Source organism: Tympanuchus pallidicinctus, unplaced genomic scaffold (assembly GCF_026119805.1).
Source record: "Tympanuchus pallidicinctus isolate F22 unplaced genomic scaffold, pur_lepc_1.0 scaffold3, whole genome shotgun sequence".
Classification (NCBI taxonomy): Eukaryota; Metazoa; Chordata; class Aves; order Galliformes; family Phasianidae; genus Tympanuchus; species Tympanuchus pallidicinctus.
Window position 1 is genome coordinate 95,512,437 of NW_026294747.1, and position 21,840 is coordinate 95,534,276.

The following is a 21,840-nucleotide window of genomic DNA, read 5'->3' on the forward strand; positions in this document are numbered from 1 at the left end:
CCAGCAAGAGCGCTATATAACAAATAAAACAGAGAGACCATTCCCACACAGGAAAAGGGAAAAGCACGGTAATTTTCTCATTACATAATGACTTTGATAAGCAAAGAATTCCAAAAGCACGGAAAGTTGAGAGTAGCCATGCTGTGCCTGTTCATACCGGCCGGATCCAAACCCACTGAAGTCTCCAGGGGTTTTCCATCGGCTCTAGCAGATGTTGGATCGAGCTGTCTCAGCTCCCCATTAGAAGCTGATGTGGACACAGTTAAATCCTCTCTCTTCTAGCAGAGTCGTCAAACACTTAAATTCCGCTGGGACCACTGTGTGGTGGAGACTTCAGTTTCACAATGGGTCTGTCAGGACCAGGTTGTTCCATCACTAATAGCACATAACAACCGAGAGCACAACCTCACCCAAAGGTCATCGACCGACAGAAAGCTGCGCCTGACTAAAGGGTCCGGCACTGATAGGAAGGGTGATGTGAGCCGGTTAGCAGGGAAAAAAAAGCCCGAGGAGGAAGGAAGTAGGCATATCCAGTTTCACAGAACGTTTGTTGTTGTCCCTCAACAGCTGTTTTGTGTGAAAACGAAAGGCTGTACTCTACAGTGACTTAGTGCAGCTCCTTCTCACCATCAGGTTACTTTTTAAGAGGCTACACATTTATGCATCCATTTCTGCACAGTAAGAGACAGAGCTCACACCACCCGTTGTATAGCAGTACTAACTAATAGGATTGCATCGATCGTAGCAAAGTCTCCTGAAAATTACCTCTTTGCCACAGAACAAGCCGCTGCTCTGTTTTTTCCCCTCAAATGTTTGTCTATTCAGAAGCTGGTGTGGGAAAGCAGGAACCAGAGAATCGAGCAAATTGCCTCAACAGACAAGTAGTACCGATACGTAAAAGGAAAACAAATCCCCTTATGAAAAGATGCAGCCTATCGATTATGCAGACACGTCTTTTTGACAATCCAGCGCTGCAGCCACGAGCCCAGCACGCTGCCTGGGCTGGCAGATGGCTCCGCTCGGATGTACGAGCCCTGAGCTCTGCGGCCGGAGCGGGGCGCGGACATTGCGGCTCTCCTCGAGATGAGCCGAGCCGAGCCGAGCCGAGTCGCCCCGCTGCCGGCAGCGCTCGCAGCGCAGGTGCTGCTCCGCCGCCGCCGCCGCCGCCCTCCCCGCACCGCGGCTCTCCTCTGCCCGCTCCGCGCGCCCACCGCAGCCCGCGCCCTCCCCTCCCCTCCCGCCCGTGGTTAACAATTAACGCGTCAGGCTCTGCGCTGCGCGGGCGCCCGTTTGTTGTTACGTTAGAAAGTCAAACGCAACTTCGGCAGATGAACTTCGGGAGCGAAGCGCGCCGCCGCCAACCCCCGCGCAGGAGCAGCGCACCGCGCCGGCCCCGACCCCGCCCGCCGCCCCCGCCGCCCGACGGGCGCTGCCGGACGGGCATCGGGGGCCGCCCGACGCGGCGCGGGTAAGCGCTGCCGGGCGGCGACTCACCGGGCGCGGAGCCTCCCGCCGCTCCCCGCCGCCAGCCGCCGTCTGCCTGCGGACGTGACCCGGATTCCCCCCCACCCGCGCCGCCTCCCGCGGGGCCGCGCACCACCGCGCTGCGCCCCCCGGCCCCACCCGCCGCCGCCGCCGCTCACCTCCGGCCGCGGCCACCGCCGCGCCTCGCCCGCCGCCGGCCCCGGCGCCGTGCGGAGCGCGTTACGCAACGCGGCCCCTCCGCGCCGCGGAGAGGGTCGCCGGGAGGCGGACGCGGGGCGGGGGGAAGCGCGGCCCGGCAGATAGCGGCCCCGGCCCCGCCGCCTCTTGCAGCGCCGGGCCGGGGCTGCCCCTGACGGGGCGGGGTCCGGGTCACCGCCCCGCCGGACGCGCTGCCGGGCTCGGCGGCTCGCGGGCTGCGGGGGTCTCGGTGCCGAAGGGGGGGAATCCCGCGCCCTGAGCTCGGCCGGGAGCCGTCCTCACGGCGCGGCACGGGGGGAGGAAGATCGCCGCGATCGGAGGCTGAAGCCGACCGCTGTCGGCGGCTTTCCCGCGGGCACCGACCCTGTGCCTCAACCGTGCCGCGGACCGGTGGACCGCAGCCGGCTCTTGCCCGCAGGCCTCGACCAGGGGAGCAGCGTGAGCAGATTGCTGCGGGATCCCCGTGTCCCCCGGCACTTGTTCTGGGGAGCCGTCCCTGGGCGAGCAGCGAGCAGCGGGCCCTGACCTGCACGGCTGGAGCTTAGAGGCGCACCGCTGAGGGCTCTCCTCGCTGGTCCTAGGGCACGTGCTGGATGGGTTTCAGTCACGCTGGGATGGATGGCAGCGCATCCCCATCGCCGCTCTAATGCTCTAACGCACAAGGCGGGAAGGGAAGAAGGATCACCTCGAGCCTCACAGACAGCTGTTGGCAAGGAAGATGGCGTCTGGAGGCAGAGGCGCGAAGGCAGTAGCTACCTGAAAGTACGATCGGATTGTTTTTCCTCCAGGAATTACAGGAACCATCCTTGCAGTTATAAGTCATTTAATGCAAATCATTTAATCCAAACAGAATTTTTACAGGCTCATGAGGCTCACTCATTTTGCCAAGAGTGAGTCATGTACAAATAAAATGAAACCAACAAAGAAAAGAACTCTCATACCATGTGTATGTGGGTGATCCTTTGAAAAACTGGTAATTATTTTTTTAACTCTGCTGCAGCCAGGAGGACAGACAGGTCTGTGAGAGAAGGGCGAGAGGATGCGGAGCTGCGGCCCCTCGGCACCTGGCTTCCCATCGCCCGGAGCGGCACATGGGGCCATGCTGGCCGGCAGCAACCATGGCCTCAGAAGCCTCCAGATGCCCCAACCTCAAACCAAACTGTGCACTGCCGTACTGCGCAATCAAAAGACTTCTAAAAAATGGAAATAATGTTAAGTGATTAATACTTAGCAGAAGAATGCAGTAGGCAGTTAATCCCTCACTTGAGGGTTAGTTAAGGACATGAGTTAAACTTCATTCTTCCCTCAGCATGTCATAAATATCTGCTGCTAAACACAGGGCACCCAACAAGCCAGCAGGGTAGTGATGCAAGGCTCTGAAATGACTAAAATGTGGGGACATGGGGTCATATGATGCTGAGAGTATCAGCTTCAAATGTGTCATCAAACCTGGCACACGGAACCACCCCCGCACCGCCGCACAGCAGAAGCGCAGGTACGTGCGGACACCTGATAGCTCAGTGCCGTAGGTCCTTGTGCCACTCCCCACCAAAGATGAGACAACATCAGGAAAGGACACATCACAGTGTCCCAAAGTGCCATCCAGCCACCAACTTCACATTCAACATGAGGAATGTGCCCACCACTGAGGCGGTGGAGTCACTGTCCCTGGAGGTGTTCAAGAAACATGTAGATATGGCACTTAGGGACATGGTTCGGTGGGCAAAGTGGTGATGGGTTGGCAGTTGAACTAGAGGATCTCAGTGGTCTTTTCCAACCATAGTGATTCTGCGAGTCTATGATACTGAACACTGCTGCTGTACCCAACCCCATTTGCTCCACTGTCCCTTCCTGATGTTCCAGCACCTGACTACAAGTACCCTTTAGGAACCTCTGCTTGCCCTCTCGCTAGCAGGGGGTCTCTTTGGATGGGCAAGCTGCACCAGCCATGCATTCATGTAGACTGAACATCCACACAGATGCTTTTCTTAGGCAGAGAACATTTGATGGGCATTTAACATAGCTGCAGCACACATCAAGGGCCTGCAGCAAGCACTACAGAGGGAGGAGGCAGAACCATGCAGCTCATGTGGCCAAGAAAGCAGTGACATTATCCTCCTCCCTTGGAACTGATTTGAGGTCATCTGCAGGCACTCCCACCGCATCAGCTGCCCATGGATCGTGGTTTGTTCACAAACACAAGAGTCATGAATTTCCTCCAATTTAAAAGTGAGCTAAAGCCAACCTTTTTACATGACCAGCAGCCAGAGAGCAAATAACATAATCCAGCTCCAAGGTGAACTAAAAGAGAATCCATAAATCTCTCAAGGCATTAGGCTCAGTATTTTTTTCATTTTAATTTTAACAAAAAGAGAGAACACGTTGGTGGATTTCAGATTTTTTTGTTGTTGTTCTCAATTTATTTTTCCTCATTAGTACTTTCTGCCTGGCTTCCAGCCAACAACATACCAACACACTGGGGTTGGTGGGCAGAGGAGAACAACAGTCCAGCTGATCTTCCCAATGGTAAGGGATGTCTTGCACCTACCATCAACTTACAGATTTCCTCCTTGCTGGTTATTTTCCTCGTTTTTCCCTATGGGTATTTGAATTCACACTGCCCGCTTAGCAAATCTGTTCATACACAAATGAATTTGTCTTTCTCAGAAATATTACAAACTTCATGTGTCTTGTTTTGATGTTTTTTGGGAGAGGAGCCACTCATTTGTTTATACACAGCAGGCAGGCAGATAGCACAGACCAATAAAGCATGAGGAAGCAGCTGAATCACATGGCTGCCTAGCACGCATCGTCTGGTGGGCAGAGGAGCCCCAGACCCATTGCTCAGGAAGGGTCTTACAAACGTGCAGTTTTTCCTACTGTTTGCAATTTCCCAAGCTCCTTATTTCCCCAAGCCTCTGAAATAGCATGTGTCACAGTGCACAAGAACATGGGGATTGAGGACAAGTAGAGTTACAGTAAAACAGCCCAAGGGTCAGTAATTTAAGATTGCTGTGGAGGCTCATGATTAAATGAGACCCACACCTTCTGGCAAAAAAAATAACAAAGTAATAATAATCCAAAATGTTTCACTTAAAAAACCTTACAGTAAATGTGGAAATCAGAGAAGAATACACATCCTTTTTCATGCTTTAGCAGCTGTGACTCAGCACAGCAGAAAGCATTCTGTGTGTGTCCCTCTTTACACCATAAATGACCAGTGTTTTTCCATACCTCAAAACTACTAGGCAGGATGCAAATAAATACAGTAACTGCAGAGTAACTTCATTTTATTATTAATGATAGCTGAGGCCAGCCTGTGCTAAACACCATGAAGGTCTCAAAGTTTTTTAGTGGCAATTGAAGGCATTTGGCCAACAATATATAGACTTTGTCTGGGGCAAATATCCGTTTACTGTAAAAATGTGATACTAAGTCACTAATACAATATATTATTTAATATTTTCCTTCTTCTCATACAATCTAATAATCTATGTCTGTTTCAAGACTTCTGGAGAACCTAAAAATACCCTAATGTAATACCCTTTTTTTTTTTTTTTTGCACAGACATCTAATTCCATTCTATTATCAGAATTGAGGGGGAATCACAGTGGATGTGTGAGAACAGAAGAGGCATGTATGAAAATCCAGGCAAACAGGAAAGAAAAATAAATAATGAAGAGGAAAGCAAGAGAGAGAAACAAACCTAGAGGCACAATCTAACCTCCAACGCACAGTTCATATCACCGCATATTTCAACAAATATCCATTTTTGATCTCGCATGAAAAATACAGCTCGGAATTTTTTCCAAGTTACGCAGGGATGCACATGGCACCACAGGACATTAATGCTTGGTCCACAAAACCCAATGAACGAGGGCCAAAAAGAAAAAAAAGGGAACGGAAAGAAAAACAGCAAGATTAAGTTATCAAAAAGAAAAAAAAAAAGAAGATCTGCATTTCTGAACTGCAATAACAAAGTCTTTGAGAAGACAGTCTGAGCCCTCCTACACTGAAGCAGGCTTCCAGACTAAATAGGGATTTGTGGATATTCTCCTTTTTATTGCAAAAGCAGTTTTAGTATAAAAGACTGTCTGGACTGTCATCAAAGGATGATGTGGAGGTTCAAGAAAGTTCAGAACGGATCAGACAATTTATGGTCGATAAGTCTATCAATGGCGAGTAAACATGATGATGCAATCCTGTGAAATCTCTGGCTCAGGAAATTCCCATAACCTCTGACTGCCAGAAGTTAGGAAATTCTACACTTATCCTATTGCTTCCAGTCTTTTGGTAAGCATCCTCTATTTGTCACCATCAGTCCAAGGCATCTGGGCTAGATGGGCTGCTGGAATAAATAAAAATGGTGATTCATACTTCTTATCTCCTGAAGAGATAATCAAGGTCATTCTTGTCATTTTCTGCTGCCGCCTGTGATGAAAATTTTTATGATCAGTGGCTCCAAATCTCATGAAAATGGCAGTGGGCCTAGTTTGGACTTCAAAAAATACACAACAGAGGCTGTAATGACATTAATGGAAAAAATAGATGATGAGTGACAGGTTCAGTTAGTTCAGATGTGTAGCTTTCCTTTCATACTGAAGAGAACAGAGAATGAGACTGAGACAGTAGTGAGGACATCCTGTCAGGCAAAAGAAAGCTCCATTTAGGAGACCTGCAGAAATGTCTCCAGTTTGGAACAGATGTGACACCACCACAGCTTTCCACGCAGCTCTGTTTTGCTGATGGATAAGAGACATCTCTTTCAGGAAGAATCAGAGTGAGCGTGAATGCAGCTCTGTAGGAGGCAGAGTGGGAAGACAGCCTGTAGTCCTACTGAGACCAGATCCTGTGTCCCAAACCACTGTGATTCCAGCTAAAAGATTAGGGCTTGGAAAGGCTCTGGCAGTTTTAATGATAGCTGGGTTACTCTGAAGGAACGCTAAAACCCACTGGGTAGAGATTTGATTTTGGAGGCCTGACAGAAGCAAGAGCTTAGCAATTCTTTTGCTCCTAATGGAGGGCTATACAGACCTCAAGTAGCAGGTGGATGGTAGGAGAATTAACTGAGGGAATGTGCAGCTCATTGTATTCTAGAACAACTTGTTAGTAATTAAGAACTACAATGGAAAACATACAGATGCCACAGATGCCATATAGTGTAAAAGTGATAGCAACTAGGAATATAGATTCTGTCCTACTAAACTCAGAACAAAACTTAGAAACCTCTTCCTTGAAGAAAATCATGACATCTGCTCATTTCAGTAACTGAAAACATGAAGTATCACACTATCACCTTTCTGTTTTGCTGTCTTTTGCTTCAGCCATATTTTATTAAGCTTTATCTTAGCAGGCCTGAACATGGAATGAATGAGCTCACTTTGTGTTTTTCATCCTGAATCCACTCTTCATTGGATATTTGGAATAACTTAGACATGTATAGTTTTCATCAAAGCATTTTCATTCCCAAGTTCTCTTCAAAGGTATGGAAGATAAATATTACCATGGCGCTAGCAGAAATGCTACAGTGGTGTAGTACTGTAATTCTATTACTGTAGAGTACATGTTGCCATTTTTTACTGCAGGCGTAGCACATAGCATAGCATGAGTATATATATACCTGATCATTGTGGTATGCAACATTTGTACAGTTCCAGCAGCCTTATTTCAGTAAAAAACAACTGAAGCAAGATTTGCCTCCTGATTTACAAAAGGAAAGTGTCTTCTGAGTGTGATTATGGACTTAATGTAGTGCTAATAGTCTTGAAAAAAGCAGCAGTTCCTTCCCCTAGAGTACCTGATCTGTTCAGAAATCCCCAGGAGGTGCTTTGGAGGCCAGTTTGAAAACTCTTGCTATAGAACCTGCCAAGGAGGAGTCCCATTTCAGTTAGACCTCTTGTTTTTTGTAGTGACCTTAAGCAATACAAGCTTGCTTACAGCATTTGCAACGTTATCAGGAGTGCATCAGTCTTTGAAGAGGGAAGTACTTCAGTAAAAGCACTTGTTTTACTTCTACAGAATAAGTACAGCAAGTCATCACACAGCAGTTTGTTTACTTGTCTATTGGTAGAAAGCACTGCCAGAACAGTGGCATTAAGGAGGCATGAGAAAATGACAGATGTAATCATTTGCACTCTGAATTCACTATGCAGAAAAGAGCATAAATGCAATTTGAGGACATACTTTTTATAGTTCCCTGGTTAGCCAAAGCACAAAATCATGAACATTAAAAAGCTACGTATGACCCAAATGCAAAGAGTGGTAGTGTATAACCACCTACAGACCCTACCTGGTGCGCTCAGACTCACGGCTACAGACTCCTGGAACAAATTAGAAACTGGAGCAACCGTAACAGCTGGAAATCTCATTTCTCTGGGATACACTGGAATGAGCAGAACATGAACAAACAAGCAGTGGATAATTCCAACATGTAGGAACCTCCTGCTTGTTAATGTATCCAGTAGAAAATCCAACCCTATTTCTTCAGAAGAAATTTTCTGTCAAATCTATACTTGTGTACCAAGGCTACAAACAAATTAGAAATGCACCTAAACAGGCTGAACAACTTGCACTTGGTTTTTTAATTATCTTTATGAAAGTGAGAACTCAGGGAGGAGTTGAGGATGATTAGAAACTGATGATGGCATGCGCTGCCTGCTTTTCCTCCCTCCCAACACATCACTTCATTTCTTCCCATTCACAAGTCTTTCAGACTACACAGCAGTGGTTACTTGTTCTTTCTGAAGACTTTAGAAAGCTGGTGCTTACACTTTTAGCACCAAGAACAGCAAACAAACTTCTTTGAAGTAATCTTACCTGCTAAAACCACTTCTCAATGGTCTAACAATCTTTTAAAAACAACATCTTGAATTTTGCCAACAATGTCATTGCAAAGCAAAACAGAGAAAGTGTTTCTCAATCCTGGCTATAGAATTCCCAGTACAATGTAAGAAGGGAGGAGATTCTCTAAAAATAAATATACATTTATTGTTCATTGCAGTGCCACATTTCATCACTCAATGCTGGAAATGCCCATTAATAAAATAGCACTCATTATAACAATTCCAGTTCAAAAATTTCTTTTTGGAACTCTAATTGATCCTCCAAATGAGCTTTATTAATCATTGATGGAAAACTGGCAAAATCCTGGTCTGTATTTTGGCAAACTTTCAAAATGTCCAATTAAGTCAAATCAGGAAGGCTCTAGAAACCAATTACAGAAGCACTTCAAAGCCAAAAAACAAAACAAAACAAAACAAAAAAAAACCAAAAACAAAAAAAAACCAACCAACAAACCACCAACAAAAAACACCTTATTGTATTCTGATACAACTGCAGCATTACAGGAATGAAAAAACAGCAACCCACCACCTCACTCATAAACTGTGTATGCACCTGAGGTACCACCTCCATAGAAATGTAAGAAACAGCCACTCCTTGAACCACATCAGTCAATCACATTTGCTCTCATTTTCTTTATTAGTGTCATAGATGCCACCGAGCAGTTCACCGTAAAGAACGGTGCCAGCCAGGGCCTCACAAGTCAAGCGAACACTGGTTCACCTTCAACATTTTTCTACACATCTCCTCTTCAGTGCTGCAATACCACAGGTATATGAAGTCTTCACCTTTTCATGAGTTTCATGAGTTGTGCATACTCCACCAACACGTTTGTACATTAACACGTATGTTGACGACATGATAAAAATAATCCTGGCACGAACAACAAAAGCCGCCTTTATCTAACTTCGCAAGAATTTGATCTTTGCTTCTGCAGGATTACTGCAGGTACAGCCATAGGTTCTGGTGGGCTGCGTGAGGTGAGTGTTGCTGCCAGCCCTAATCCCACCACCCACAGTTGTGAATTAATTAGGACTTGAAGATGCCAGAGGGAAGCAAACAAAACAAAAATAGCGTTGTAATTGACTGTAAACAATAATTAAAATTCTGCATTATGTTTAGCATCTGCACATTTCCAGACTTACTGCAGTGAGCGACTCCACATCTAACGAAAACATACAGCTCAATCCCAGAAGACTGGGCAGACCTCAGATCCTAAGTACATCTCCTACGATAACTCAGAATGGAAAGTAAGTCACGCATCCTTACTGCAAAAACTAATAATTAAAAATTCAAAAACTGACATGGTAAAGGAACCAAAGTCCTTCTACCCTGGCCGACCAAAGGAGAACAAAACATGCACCCACACAGTAAAAACTTCTGAATTTTCCATTCCAGATGTGGACCGTTCTGCAGTTTCACACCACAATGGCCCCACTTTAATATTATTTATTGTTTATTGCTTATCATTTAATGAGTTAGAAAGTTTATTATTCATTTATTTATGTGCAGTTCCTTTTCATTTTTTTACTAATCTTTTTAAATTAACTTACCATTATATTAACAAAATTAAGGTTAGTTCTCACATTACTTCTGACTCCAAACTCCATTAAATTACGACTCTGAACTTCTTATCAATTTCACTTTTCTCTGCCATCCAGTCTTCAGCTGGCTAGGTTACAGACTGGACCTCATCAGTCTGTCTCCACATCAAGTACTGCATTCCATGCATTCATGTTGGAAGCAGTCATTTGTCATTCAGAAGTCAAACTTCTTAACAAAAATCTCCTTACCTTTGTCAGGAGGACAGGTAAACTTCCTGAAGTTTTACTATGAGCTTGACCAAAGGTAATCAGAGGACCTCCAGTAACCTAAAGAAAAACATCTCTGAAATAACCACACGGCTTTGTATTCTGTCATTTCCCAGGAATGGTGAGACCAAACCTCTTAACATTTATTCAGCACAGCCAACATGTTAATTCACAAAAGAAAGATAATCACTTTCATAATTCCATTTACATAAGGCATTCAATTTTACAGCCCCCAATATCTCTTTAAAATTATAGCCAACGCATGGCAGACAATTTTGCAGTGTGCTAGCTAATATGCTGAAAGCTTTGTGTGGATCCTTTTTCTCCCTCCTGTTATTTGTTTACTAATCCGTTAATATAAAAATCACAGCGTGTTTGGAAGATATGATGTATTTCTAGCCCTCTTCCAGCTCAGGTTTCATAGGTTCCTCAGGTTTCATAGGTTTTTCCCTGACATGCTAACTGCTAGGTACAGAAGATTAACTGATTAGAAATTATGTAGTTAATGTTTTCAGTTGTAATGCATTTTTTTTTGAAATTCAAGTTGAAGAATTGTAATGGAAGTATCAGAAAAGCTGACTGCTATGTATTCAGGGAGCCAAGACTAAATGTAAGGCCACCGTAGGATGCACCCCGATGGAAGAACACCTTTTATTATCTAATGGCTGTTATTTTCTAGACTGATTGCCAGCACAGCTAAATTGCTTTGTCGACCTGGAAAGTATAGAAAGTTTTCTACAGACATCTTGTTTTTTTCATGTTATTTATTTCTGCCCTTTCTTTGTCCATTTATATTCATAACTTCCATGCTTCAGCACTTGGTTCTCTCCATAAAAGTTTTCCTCACGTTTTCCTTTTCTTTTGACACACCATTCAGTATCAGCAGGTTTTTTTGGCTTCATCATTTTCAGCTTCCTGGAAGAGCAGCCTTCTGTGCATTTCAGAATTTCTTAGGTTTCTCCAGTGCATCTTCCCTTGCACAGAAAATGAAAGAGGGAGATCTCAGGCCTTCCCCAGTGTCTACACACGAAGCCCACAGTTCCCAAGACAGGAGCTCTGCGGCCCTCTCTCCCAGCAGAAGTCTCAAGGCCTCCTGCAGCAGCGCAGCCACCTGCTGACGTTCTGCTCCTCACTCCCATTCCACCAGTCTTTTCTACAACTTTTCCATGAGCAGCCCCTCTTCTGGGGCATTACTGGGGCTGACCTCAGCTCTAGACAATTGCTGTGATGGAAGCAAACATCCCTCTTCTCCTTAGTCTCTGCGGCTTCTGAGTAATACGAACCTACCTCTGCTTTGTTTGACTTTTCTATTACTCTTCTATTGCCAGCCAACCAACTCAAATGCAACCTTATGAATACTTTCATCTTACACATGCACTTCAACTTTTTTTTAACAAAATGTTTCCATTACTGTCAGAGACACTTCTTTGGATTTCACTTTTTTAACCAACCCTTTTTCTCTGAAGTTCTACATTTCAGTTTCCTCCACAAACTCAAAGCAATGTTGCAGGTTCCCATTCCTTCTTTCTTTCCAGTAGGCCTCGTTTTTAAGAGATTTCCTCTTTATATCTGAGACAATTTTTTTTTCATTTCCCCAGTAACTCCTGATACATTTCACCAGTCTTTTTTTTTTTTTTTTTTTTAACTAACAATGTCTTATAGTTTGTCCTGCTAAAGGTTTTTGTCAACTGCTCAGTTTAAGCTCACATGAGAAGCTGTATATTTTCATCTTCATATTTGCCCCTCACTACGAGAAAGACATTGAGGCCCTGGAGCATGTCCAGAGAAGGGCAATGAAACTGGTGAGGGGTCTGGAGCACAAATCTTATGAGAAGTGGCTGAGGGAGCTGGGATTGTTCAGTCTGGAGAAGAGGAGGCTCAGGGGAGACCTCATTGCACTCTACGACTTCCTGAAGGGAGGTTGTGGTGAAGAGGGGTTTGGCCTCTTCTCCCAGGCAACAAACAGGACCCGAGGAAATGGCCGCAAGTTGTACCAGAGGAGGTTTAGGTCGGACACGAGGAAAAACTATTTCTCTCAGAGGGTGGTCAGGCACTGGAATGGCTGCACAGGGAGGCGGTGGAGCCACCATCCCTGTCAGTGTTCAAGAGGCACCTGGATGAGGAGCTGCGAGATATGGTTTAGTGTTTGTGGTAGCAGTGTAATGAGAAGACGGTTGGATTAGATGATCTTACAGGTCGTTTCCAACCTTGTGATTCTATGATTCTATGATCTTATCTGTACTGGCACAATGAAAGAGACCAAGACATTACATTTCTGCACATTCTATTCTGCTTTGAATTCCTAACCAAGTCTTGCTCTTTTTGGAAACCTTGCTTCCCCAGGCCCTGCTAACTTTTATTTAATGTCATCTTTCTGTTTCCTTTTGCTACTCATTCAGTCTCAGTGACCCCACACAGTCGTTTCTTTCAGGCACACTTTGTTTCTAGGGAAATGAGATCTCTGCTGGGTGAAACTGCTCCCTTTTCATCGGGACTTTCCCACCTCTTCCTGCCCCACATGCCACCAGCTGAGCACACCTTCCTCCTCAAAGGCAGCAGTCAGCCAAGCACACAGGATGGCATTCACGCCCCAGAATGGCACAACTTTCTCATGAGAGCACCACTCTCCAGGTCGTAGGGTTGAGGTGCAATATACATTTTTTCCCAGAGGTGCTTTCATAGTATCAGAATCATTAAGGTTGGGAAAAGGTTACTTAAGAACATCTATTCCAACTGTCAACCCACCCCACCATGCCCACTGACCACATCCCTCAATGCCACATCTACACATTTCTTGAACACCTCCAGGGAATGGTGACTCCACCACCTGTTCCAATGCCTTTGGAACACTCAGAAGAAATGTTTTTTAATATCCAACTTGAACCTCCCCTGGTGCAACGTAAGGCCATTCCCTCTCATCCTATTTCTAGTTACCTGAGAGAAGAGGTAAGGTCTCCCCCAAGCCTCCTCTAGACTGAGCGATCCCAGTTCCCTCAGCCACTCCCCGTAAGACTTGCTCTCCAGATCCCTCACAGCTTTGTTGCCCTTCTCTGGACACTCCAGGGCCACAGTGTCTTTCATGTAATGAAAGGATCAAAACTGAATTCAGTACTTGAAGTATGGCCTCACCACTGCCAAGCACAGAGGGACGATCACCTCCCTGCTCCTGTTGATTGCATTAATTCTGATACAAGCCAGGCTGCCATTGGCCTTCTTGGCCACCTGGACAATTGCTGGCTAAAAGTCTGATAAGATTAAATGGATCTCTGGGTTGCATCTCTGTAAGCAGGGCCAGCCCTGCCCTTCCTGCAGGCAGCAGCATTTTGCAGTGGTTTCACTGAGAAGAGGCCCTGCCCTGCAGGAGGAAGGCACAAGGCCAGCAGCCACCTGTTGCCCTGGGCCTCGGGTTGGGTTCATAGAGGAACTCTATGCTGTTGCACTCCCCCATCCCTCTCTGCCTTGAGGCTTGTCCCAGCACACGCTGACAACTGCGTGGCACTGCTACAAAGTGCTCAGCTGCCTTGATTAAGAGGTCAGTAGTGGACACTGGTTTTAAAACATTGGTCCATCTGCCTTTCCAGTCACACACACCGTGAACAGACACAGTTAGGGGACACACAAGGAGCCACTCACAACTTGTGTCCCCACGTGCATCTGCTGGCAGCTTGACAGCGCACAGCAACTCTGCGACCCGACTCCCGGGCTGTCAGGCAGCATCCCCATAGGCGCCAGGGCAGGGACAGCGGCCCGGAGCGCTCCCGCACGGCACCGGGATGGACCCGGCAGAAGCCCCGGGCGCGTCCTCGGGCAGTGCGCTGCCCGCAGACATCCATCTGGGAGGCGGAAGGGGGACCCGAAGCCTCGGGGAGCCCGCAGAGGAGAACGCGACCCGACAGCAGGAGGATGACACCGCGGCCCCGCGCGGCTCCGCGGTCCCCCCGCCCCGGCCCTCTCCGTCTCCCGGACGCGCTCGACCGCGGCCCCCGCCCGGCCCCTCCGCCCCGGGACTCCCACGGCCCCTCAGCCGCCGCCGCGAGCGGGAAGACGCGGGCAGTCTCACCTGCCACCGGCGAGCGCCGAGCGGGAGACGCCGGGGCGGCCGCGGCGCTTCCTGCGGCGGGAGGCGGGCGCTGTCCCCGGCTGACCCCGCGGAGGCGGCGCGGGGGGAGCGGAGCGGTAGGCGGCGCGGCGGACGGGCGGGGGGCGGACGGGCGGGGGGCAGGCGGGGCCGGGCGCCCGGTGGCTGTCATGGCAGCGCGGCCCGGCGCGGCGCCCCGCGAGGAGAAGGGCCAGCGGGGGGGGATCTCGGCCGGAGGAGCTCCCCAGGGGTGGCCGGCGCCGCGCCGGGCCTGGACCCGAGGCACCGCGGAGCGAGAGCGCCTCGCGACCGGGGACCGCGCGAGCGGCGGCGGAAGGGCTGCGGCTGTGAGAGACGCGCCAGTGCTGCACTGCGGGCCGCTGCCGGCTCCGCTGCACCGCGGGGCAGGATGGTTGCGTAAGAGCGGAGCCCGGTCCTTCGGCACGGAGCTCGCCGACGCGGCGCGTGCGGCCCGTCCCGCTTCGCACCGTTGCGCACCGGCCGAGCCCTGCCGCGGTCGAAATACGCGCACGTCGTGTTCACGGCTTCTAACCGGCTTTGGAAATTCGGCTTCTTTCTGTTCGCGACTTCCTTAGCAGTGTGCTTGGCATTTCACAAGAAATGAAAGAAAAAGAGAGAAGAGCAAAGCGGGCTGAGCTGTCACCGTGCTGCCTGCGCTGGGAGCGCACGCGGAGCGCCCACCTGCCTGCGGCAAAGGGATGCCACCAGCATGACCGGGAGGTGCGGGATGGGCACTGAGAGCAAAGCGCGTGGTAAAACGATTACAGTGCCATTCCAGTTAGTATCTGAACCTCCCGAGCACTGCTCCCTAATAGCACCATCCTGCTCTGACAGTGCAATCCATGTGCTTGCCGTGTTTGCAGCATCCCAGGCTCAGCTGACATGTAAAGATGTTGGCACTCAGTTACCATCCTGCAAAAACATTCATGCTGCTCAACTGTCGTAACAGTTACCTAAGTACAGCGTGCTGGAATACACTGAACTCTGGCTTCTCATATGCACCATTTAATTACTACTACACAAAAAGCATACAACATCTTCTCAATCCAGCTGAAAGTTAATATTCATTCTAAACTAGAATTAATCCAGTTATGTAACTGAATGAATGACAGCAAAACTCAACAAATGTCAGTTGATCTCAGCAGGAAAGGGGACAAGCAGGCAGCCAAGAGTCTCTGTTAAGATCAAAGAACCTTAGAATCACAGCACAGTTTGGGTCAGAAGGGACCTTAAAGCCCATCCAGTTCCACCTCCTGCCATGGGCAGGGCTGCCACCCACCAGCTCAGGCTGCCCAGGGCCCCATCCTTGAGCACTTCCAGGGATGGGGCACTCACAGCTCCTCTGGGCAGCTGTTCCAAGGCCTCACCGCCCTCTGAGTGAAAAAGTGCCCCCCGACATCCAATTATCTGATACTTTGGCCCTGACTCCAGGAGGCACATTGCAGAGGGCCTCCCTAACCATGCTGTTGGATCTATAGGATTTGAAAATCACCATACTCAGTAGTTGCCTGGAAAAGTTCCAATGTCTTCTAAAGCCACAAGGAAGGACTGTTCTTGCTCTAGCAAAATCCAAAATTGCACACTTTTAAATAGCTGAAGGTAATGAGCTGGATTAAATCCATTATTTTTAAAACAATTTTTCAGTTTTTCACCTAGTATAAATATGTAAGGTGTGAATGAACTGCCTGTATCTCTTAAACCATCACTTCCCATACCCAGGGGGGCTGGTTGCTCCATGCAGGAAAAGCTCTGTGGGACTGAAACAAGTCAGCAAAAGAACCAATGGCAAAAGACGAGGGGAGGGGTGATGCTAAGATTTAAAAAAATAATAATAATAATCAGTGATGAAGGAGCAAGGTGATGGAAAGTAAGGACATGAAGTCCATCTTGATGTAGGAAGGGAGGGGAAACAGCTGGCCACTGAGATGAGGTGAGTGAGCCAGGAGCAAGACTGGTGACCATCAGGGGAACAGATGACATTGTTTTCAGAGCCTCTCTGGAGATACATCCTAAAAGTTTTGGACTTTGTGGCATCTCTTGCTTCTACCCAGCAGCAAGTAAACACATCTAACCTCTGTATGGTTTCACCAGTGGGCAGTTTTGTGTTTCTGTACCAGAGGTTGATTCGGAGGGAGGAAGACAGTTGGCTGGAACTGGGAAGTACCTGGGAGTAGATGAGGCCCACTGTATTTGTAGGGAAAGGCAATAGCAGATAACCAGTTCTAAAGTACCCAAAAAAGGCTGGTGGTCATATTCCAGTTGAAGAAAGATCTGCCTACTCATTGCAAGGATCAGGGCTTGCCAAATACTCCAAGAGGAGGGAACTCCAGGTAGAGAACCTTCTGTTGTGGCAGCCAGCCCTTAAATGAGGTTAGGTGAATAGCTCTCACCTTTGCTCCCAGGGTTGGCTGCATCCCCTCAGCGGGTGCTCAGTCATCGGTTCAGGCCATGACTTAGCAACTCCCGTACAAGAAAAACAGTGTCTGGAGGAGAGTCTGAAGCTGTGCTGCTCACGCTTCCTTAGAGACTGTTGCAATACATTCTGTAGCGCCACAATGATTTTTTTAAAGCGTAGACATATAAATGACCAAAAGCCCATCTCTGTTTTTTGTGGGGGGGCGGGGGCGAAGGGCGGGAGGGGGAATACATATATATGTATATATACGGTATATATGTGGTTTTCTATTCATTAATATCACAGACGTTGAAGTAAGACCCGGCTCCGCGCTTCCCGGCAGCGCCCAGCAGCGGGCTGCAGCCGGCGGCGGAGCTGTCCGTGGTCACGGCCGCCAGCGGCGCCGAGGGGCGGCCCGGCCCGTGGGAGGGTCCCTTGCGACGCTCCCTTCCCACAAATACTTCTGAGTACGCTTTGACCGCTGTAATAACGCCTCTTTTCCTTTTCCTTTTTTAAGGGTGTTTCATCAGGTTTCCTGCACAACTGCCTGTACTTCTGATAGATTTCCAGCTTTCCCACCCATCTGTCAAGTTGAAAATAACATGAATTGAATATTCAGTTTGTTCTTGAAAGTGTAGACTTTCAGGGATTGAATCTTATTTAAGCAGATAAATGCGGTTGCTGCCTGGCCAATCTGTGACATTATTTCCTTTGAGATGTCCCCACTGGCTTGCACAGTACAGGCAAGGTATTTGGGTTGACTCATCTCTTACACTCCTTTACCTTGTAAAGCAGTGCTGGAATTTTAGAGTTCTCGCTGGAATGACTCTTTGCATATGACTGTTAACCCTATGTTTGCATGCTCAGTAGTCTTTTAGTTCACCTCTTCAGGCAGTTTTGTCTGAATGGACATTAAAGACCTATGTCACTGGCAAAATAAATTTGCAGCGTTCTGCTATTGAGCCATATGATGTCTGAGTTATCCGCACCTTCTGATAGTGAATAGGTGGAAAAGCCAAAGCATTTAATGGTTTGGCACTGTCAGTTTTTGTTGATCAGCCTTCATATGCAAGAACTTTGGCATCTCCTTGTTCACTGAAACCATGTTCAGTGTTTATTATCATCAAGCAGAGTATTTTGTCTCTTTTCACTCATGCTTAATCTTTGCATGCTGCACCTGGGTATAAAGCTGTGTTGATAGTAATTACTTGACAAAACACATCGCTTCAAGATTCAACAAAACAAATAATGGTAGAGACTGTCAAATGCTACAGAGATTTGTATGGCTCATAGTAGCAAGTTTTTGCTGTTCAGTCTTCCTCTCATGACTGCTATGCACTGTGAGAAGTCAGAGTAATGATAGATTATGGAGAAATGTTATGTGCCAGAAACTGAACAAGAGTAATGCCTCCTTGGCACTTTCAAAGCTCATATGCAGAAGGACACACTGTAGCTTGCTAGGGCCTTTACTGACCGGTTGCTGCAGATGCTGGTGTACAATGGCTACCAGAACTAGCTTTAAATACATCAGCTTTAAACCAGCAGTGACTGTCATGCAACAATCCTTTGAGAGAATTGAATTTACAGTCTAGTGGAACTTCATCCAGATCAAAGCTTCCTCCATGAGCTCTGCTTCAGCCAGCTCGCTATACAACAAGGTCTATCCACAAAGAAATAAAGGGACAGACAAACGGATCACTTAATGGATTATCCTGGCATCGATACTCTGAGAAAAAAAAAAAAAAAAAAAAAAAAAAGATTTTAAGAGCCGAACATTTCAGAAAGAGGAAAGCTCTCAACATTGCAGTCATTCCCATCGAGTGAAGAGACAGTGGTCTGTGTGGACAGTTCCTGTCTTCATAGGGCTGCACTGCTCCCTGATGTGTGACCTTCACTCTCTGCCAGCAGCATAGCTCTGCCGTAGCCATTCCTTCTGGCCCCAGCCCGGTACCTCTTGCCTTCCTACTTAATTCTTTGTGTGATCCCTGGGTGAGATCTGCAAAAAGAGCCATCATAAGGCTAAGCCCTAAGCGATCTCCTGTTTGTGCACATGGCTGCTCATGTATTGAAATGTGGATTTCAGAGAATAAAGAAATGTGATGTTTCTAATAGGAACGTTTCAAGCATAAGCAATTTAATTACTTCTTTCTGATCCAAAATGAACTGAAAAATTCCTTGGTTATCATTTCTGTCAGGGGGCATTACTGGCTTAAAATCGGTGCTAGACATGTGGTGGTTGAAATGGCAATTTTGTTCAAGATTTCTTCCATAGTAATATGCTGGCATACGTGTTCAGAGTGCCCATACAGCACACTTCCATATGCTGTCTCATTTTAACCAGAGCATAGATATATTTCTCCTTCTATTTCTGCAGAAACAATATGGCAGAAAGCCTTACAGAAGAAACTCATTTCACATATAGGTGAGGAATTCACTTCAGAGAAGACATTATTTTCTTGCTCACATAGGGGGCGGGAAGGGAATAGATTCTTCAGTAACAGGAAGGAAGAGAAAGAGAAAAGAAAAACAATAACAAAACAAAGAGACATCCTTTTGTTTGGTTCTATTCTCCAACTACATTAAATGACCCAAGTAATGAGTAGAGAATGATTTAGATCCAGTAGTACACAACCATGTTAGGTCAGTAACTGCTCGCTGCTGGCTGACAGTGTGAACTGGCCGTGAGCAAAAATGTGCTGTCATTTCAGAACATTTTTAGACTTAGCTATGGAAATATTTCCTAGAACAGATTCCTTTGCTACACAACAATTAACACCAAGAGCTTAAAAATGCAGAGAGGCCTGATGTGTTTTTTAACAGCCCAGATGCCTCCGGGGTTGGTCAATGAAGCATGAATGGCTAATATAAGATTCTGTGAATACTACTTGAAGATAACTTACAAACAAACAAACAAAAAACTACTTCTGAGAGCTTTCAAAATGTACTTCTGGCTAACGTAGTTTTCCTGAAGGTATATTTTTCTGTCCTACTTCTCCTATTTGCTGCCCTGATTTGCTGTGAGCTTTTAAATTAATTTGCAAATTGCAAAGAGCATGAACTATCATTGGGTTTGCATCGCATCCACCTCAGAAGAGTTAACTAGGACTGGAAAGCAGCACTTTTTATGGATAATGAAAAAGAAATGGGGGGGAAAAAAAGAGAGAGAGGAACTTGACTAATCACATCTTTAAACCTGGGACAAAGAATGGGTGGGTGTCCTGGTCCAGTGATCCCTGTGTTTTGAAGACTGGACTTTGAGCGGGCATCAAGGATCACGATGACACTGCACTTCTACAGGAGGAATGTGGTCCCATTTGGGCAAATGCCAAGGAAATCTCAGTGCAGTGTGCAAAGAGATACTCTGGAGACGAAAAGGTTTTTCTATAACACACTGCTCAGAACCCTTCTTCCAGTTTAGGTCACCTCTCACAAAGTGTCATTTCTTGACAAATCTACCTTTTGTGTTACTGTTTTTATGGGCTACATGGACAATTAGAAAATGTTTCCATGGCAATTCATAGACAGTTTCTCCAAGATAGATTTTAGCATTCATAGACAAAGACTCTGTTCCTCCTTTCTGTTTTTAAAGTATTTTTAAGGCTAACCAAGTAGGATCATGTAGGAGTATGTTCTGCTACAGTAACAATATCACTATGAGGATATGCAGGGATTTCCAAGTTAAAAGTATTCTATTAATATCTTAAACATGCATGTTAAAAGCACATTCAGATGAGACTGGGGCATACCTAAATCAGGTTAAATTTTGGAGTTTCAAAAAGGATTAACAGTGTGAACTGTGGCAGCTGGGATGGACTCAAACAGCTGAAGGTCTACAGATTGGTCATTTCATTCCTTCCATTTCAGACAGCCAACGTACAGCGAGCTGCTCTGCAAGTATACTTAGTTTTTTATTTTTGAAGTGCAGTTGGACAGTCTACAGGAAAAGTCTTGGAAATGAGAACTACAAAAACAAAGAAACAAACAAAGGAAACACATGCCAAGCAATTTAAGAGGGGTCAGAAGAAAAGAGCCTGCTCATTCCTCTTCCAGTGGAATGGACATCCCTTTGTGAAAGGAGAAAGGGAAGAACTGCTGATACTTACTGCAAAGTGAAATTCTGGCAGTCTAACCTGTGATTATGACCCACTAATAATTTTCTCTGTGAGCAACTCAGTAAAGGGAGCAAATAGCAGGGGGCAGCATAAAATGCCCAGTCTGACATTTTAACCAAAGTTTCAATCCTGTTCACAAATCATTTGAATATTAATATCTAAATTTACAAAGCTAGTTTACCATATTACCTTTCTAACCATTATATTACCTAAGCTTGCTTTTTTTTTTCCTTACAAATAAGATACAATATTTTGCAAATACTGTATATTATAAACAGTGCTCCTTGACCATCCTGCAAATATCAGTTCTTTCTGATCTCATAGTATGATGTGTTTTCCAGAACCACTGCATTCTTTTTACAATTCAGCGGACTCTGAAAACACTTCCACATCAGATCAGTTCATGCTGGCTCCGTAGGCACCAGCGCTCACTGTTCAGGGAAGCTGGAGCTCAGCAGAAGGCTATCAGGTGACAGATCCTGGTGTTCCCAAGAAAAACCTAATGTTGTTGAGCCTCAGAAGTAACTAAAACACATGTAAACCATTCCACATTTAAAAAAAAATAGAATCTTTTTATTCTCTGTGAAAGAATAACTTTGTTAAAGTTGCAAAACTGGTGATGCCACTTCTTGTTGGAACTGCTGCAGTGCAGACATTTGTGTAGCCTGAAGTCTTACAACAAAAACCTGGAGTCTTAGACTTATTTGCACAGCACATTTGTCTTCTCAGAACATCTGTTTGACTCTACATTTGCCCTTGTGAAACTTGATCAGGTTTCTCTCTGCCCAATTCTTCAGTCTGTCCGTGTCTCACTGAAAGGCAGCACAGCCTTCTGGTGTGTCAGCCACTCCCAGTTTTGTACCACCAACAAACTTGCTGACAGTGCATTCTAACCCTTTG

The 21,840-nt window shown here is 46.5% G+C and overlaps 1 protein-coding gene and 1 long non-coding RNA gene across 5 annotated transcripts in view; one reads left to right on the top strand and one right to left on the bottom strand.

Moving 5' to 3' along the window:
• Nucleotides 1-14,491, bottom strand: part of THRB (thyroid hormone receptor beta) — a 167,742-nt gene extending 153,251 nt beyond the window's left edge. For 2 of the 4 annotated variants that reach the window (XM_052692242.1, XM_052692243.1), the window contains exons 1-2: nt 14,395-14,491; nt 10,317-10,394 (exon numbers count right to left, since the gene is read on the bottom strand). The gene's annotated coding sequence lies outside the window, so the exon portion shown is untranslated. Of the gene's footprint in view, nt 1-1,494; nt 1,540-1,643; nt 1,690-10,316; nt 10,395-14,394 lie in introns of those variants that run through there. The other 2 variants (XM_052692245.1, XM_052692246.1) reach the window with 2 other exon arrangements.
• On the top strand, nt 1,432-6,059 carry LOC128085200 (uncharacterized). The gene is made up of 2 exons (XR_008208839.1): nt 1,432-1,468; nt 2,265-6,059. It is a non-coding gene; the product is annotated as an uncharacterized LOC128085200 (long non-coding RNA).
• Nucleotides 14,492-21,840: the final 7,349 nt, after the last annotated feature.